Source organism: Macrotis lagotis, chromosome 1 (assembly GCF_037893015.1).
Source record: "Macrotis lagotis isolate mMagLag1 chromosome 1, bilby.v1.9.chrom.fasta, whole genome shotgun sequence".
NCBI lineage: Eukaryota > Metazoa > Chordata > Mammalia > Peramelemorphia > Peramelidae > Macrotis > Macrotis lagotis.
In genome coordinates this window covers 453,590,411-453,593,312 of record NC_133658.1, presented here as the reverse complement: position 1 = coordinate 453,593,312, position 2,902 = coordinate 453,590,411, and the positions used below count along the sequence as shown (strand labels likewise).

The window sequence follows — 2,902 nt, the reverse complement described above, 5'->3', positions numbered from 1 at the left end:
TCAAGATGATGATGATGTAGCAATATCTGAGAGTGGTATGATGCTTTTAGGAATTAAAAAATGAAAATTTATCTCCCCAAATATCGTTTTTTTTTTACAACAGATTAGATATTATCATTGCTACTTTAAAAATGATGAAACCAGGTTCTAACAAAAGGAAGAAATTTTTCTAAGGTCACATGGATGATAAGTACCAGAATCAAGCCTTATTCTTGACTCTGAATCCATTGCTTTTCCCCTTTACCAGATTACCTTCAGGAAATTAATTGTTTTTTTTTACAAAAGTAATTTGTTTTATTATACAGACCATCTAATTGGTTAAAAAACATGGAAACCATAACAAGTGAATGAGTCATTCAAAAATACATGGCAAAAATTCTAACCTATATCCTCATGAGACTAAATGCCCTCATTAAAAAAAGGAAAATATATACACTTTAAAAATTTTCATACACTTGGTATTTTTGCATAATTTTGGTTAGTAGCATCAGCTCAGGAAAATAGTTCACTCTTATAAAAAATTTTCAAGCCATTCAGAATAAATCAATGAGGCTGTGGTTTAGAATGCTGCATACATAGTTGAGGGGAACATATTTAAGGCAAAGAACTTCATTTTAAATATATTCAGAGTCTCTATATGGAGTTCACCTGAATTGTGAGCTAGAACAGTAGTGTCTCTATTGCAGAGAGTGCTTTTTAATGAGGGTACAGGTTCAGTTGAGAAGACAAGAGATTGGAGTGTAAGTCATAGCACTGGTGACATCTGAAGCATTCATTAAGGTTTAAATCTTCAAAACATATTTGATCTGTAATACTAGTTTAATGTCAGAATGTAAAGATGAGTTACCAAAAAATATTATAGAAGGTATCAACACTGATGCCATTGAATTAAATTACCTTAAGCTACCAAAACTTTATAAAGGTCACAAAGAGATATCTTCTCATTAATTACAAAGATATTTTGTCTTCAGATAACATTGGTTAAGTGGTTTGCAGAGAAGGCAAAGATATATACTTCACAATCTGGTCACTGACTATGTTTTTTGTCTATCGTAATTTGCAACCATCTTTTTGATATGAGACAATTTGCTTTTCAGCTGCTTGCTATATTTTTTCTTATTCTTATAATCTGCAGATGCTTCAACTTCCTTTAGTCAATTATATTTATCAGCAGCAGCCATGTATTCCTCATTTTCTTCTTGATAGTCATCTAGCTCTTTATCCAGGTGGGAAAGCTCTTTGTTGATATCATCAATTTCTTCTTGTAAGATCTTGTATTCCTGTAGACCAGTGCCAAAGATTTTCTTATAAAGCTGTCTCTGCTGGTCTGACGTTATTGGCAGGTACTCCCTCTCCCAGTTTTCCTCTAGTTCTTCACATGATTCTCCTCCAGTGGTATAGTCTGTTTCATAGTGGTCCTGGTCAGCTCTTTTGGACATCCTTCCTTTCCCATGAGATTTCTTTGTAGAAACTGGTAAGTTGCCATTGCTACTGTACTGAGGTTGCCTGAAATCATCCACAGGTGAAGTCACTGGAACCACGTTAACTACTTCTGGTATTGGGGTTGATTTGTATGAAGAGTCTGGATACGGTCGTTTGTCATTCATTTTGCCATAAGAGGAATAAACCATGGAACTGTCAACTCTGTCTGCGTAGTCAGATGCAGCTGAAGGTATCTCCTGTGCATCTATGGACACATTCTTCACCCATTCCTCTACATTAGGAGGCTGCTCTTCATAGACATTTTCTTTGTCCCATAGAATGTTTGATTTATCATATCTGTTCATCTTACTTCAGGTTTTCAAATCAAAGAAGAGCATTAAAGCAAAAGCTACAATAACCAGAAACCCCAGCACAATAGCAATGGCCTCTTGGGGATCCACCACACAGAAGTGATAAAGATATTGATCCACATAAAGTCCAGTTGCTGTAGGTGCATAAAACTGGTTGCAGAGAGCATGTATCTGAACTGAGTACATTGATCCAGAAGCTTGTGCTGTAGGATTGACTCCCATTATATAGCCAATGGTAGCAATGAAGACCATAATGCCTAGGATAGCACTTACAATGATTACTACTATACAGTAGTACATTCTTGATCTGGATATTCCTGATTTGATAAATATAACCAAATATCACCAATGAAGCAATGAAACAAAATGCTGTCATGGCCAGTAACCATAGCCATAGCTGCTACCGAAGCTTCCAAAGCCACTACTTCCTCCATAAGGGTAGCCACCTAGACCACCTCCCAGAAAGGGGTTTCCATAGCCATTGTCCCAGGCAAGTGTGGAAGCCACACATGCAAAGATGGCAATGCTTATCACAATAATAATCACTGACAAAATTCTAATCACTCCTGGAGGGGAAGTCCATTTGTAGAAATTAAGTATTTCACCTTCTGGATAGTAAGAGTAGGCTGGCTGAGAAAGCATTGGTCGAACATGCATCTCTCCATTGTATAATTCATTCCTTGGTGCATAATGAGATTGCTTGCTGCAATAAATTTAAAAATATATTTACAATTCATCTGGCCTGTATGGAGGACGACTTTCAAATGGTCTGAATGACATTGTTGATATCAATGGTATAGGGAATTTCAAGATGAAGAATTCCTCTTAACTTCTTCCAAGATAAGACAATCAACCTTTGCCCCAGTATTCTCCAATCTTGTGCGAAGCCCCAGGGAACTCTGCGGCTACAGGAAATGAATTGTTTTTAAAATTTTTATTAAAGATTTTATTTATTTTGAGTTTTACAATTTTTCCCCTAATCTTTCTTCCCTTCTCCCACCCCTCACAGAAGGCAATTTGTTACTCTTTACATTGTTTCCATGTTATACATTGATCCAACTTGACTGTGAAGAAAGAGAAATCATATGCTTAAGGAATAAACATAAATC

General features: G+C 36.1%; 1 pseudogene; it reads right to left on the bottom strand.

Annotated features, from left to right (window-relative positions):
• Positions 1–971: 971 nt before the first annotated feature.
• Positions 972–2,573, bottom strand: LOC141519242 (occludin pseudogene; annotated as a pseudogene).
• Between the last annotated feature and the right edge of the window lie 329 nt (positions 2,574–2,902).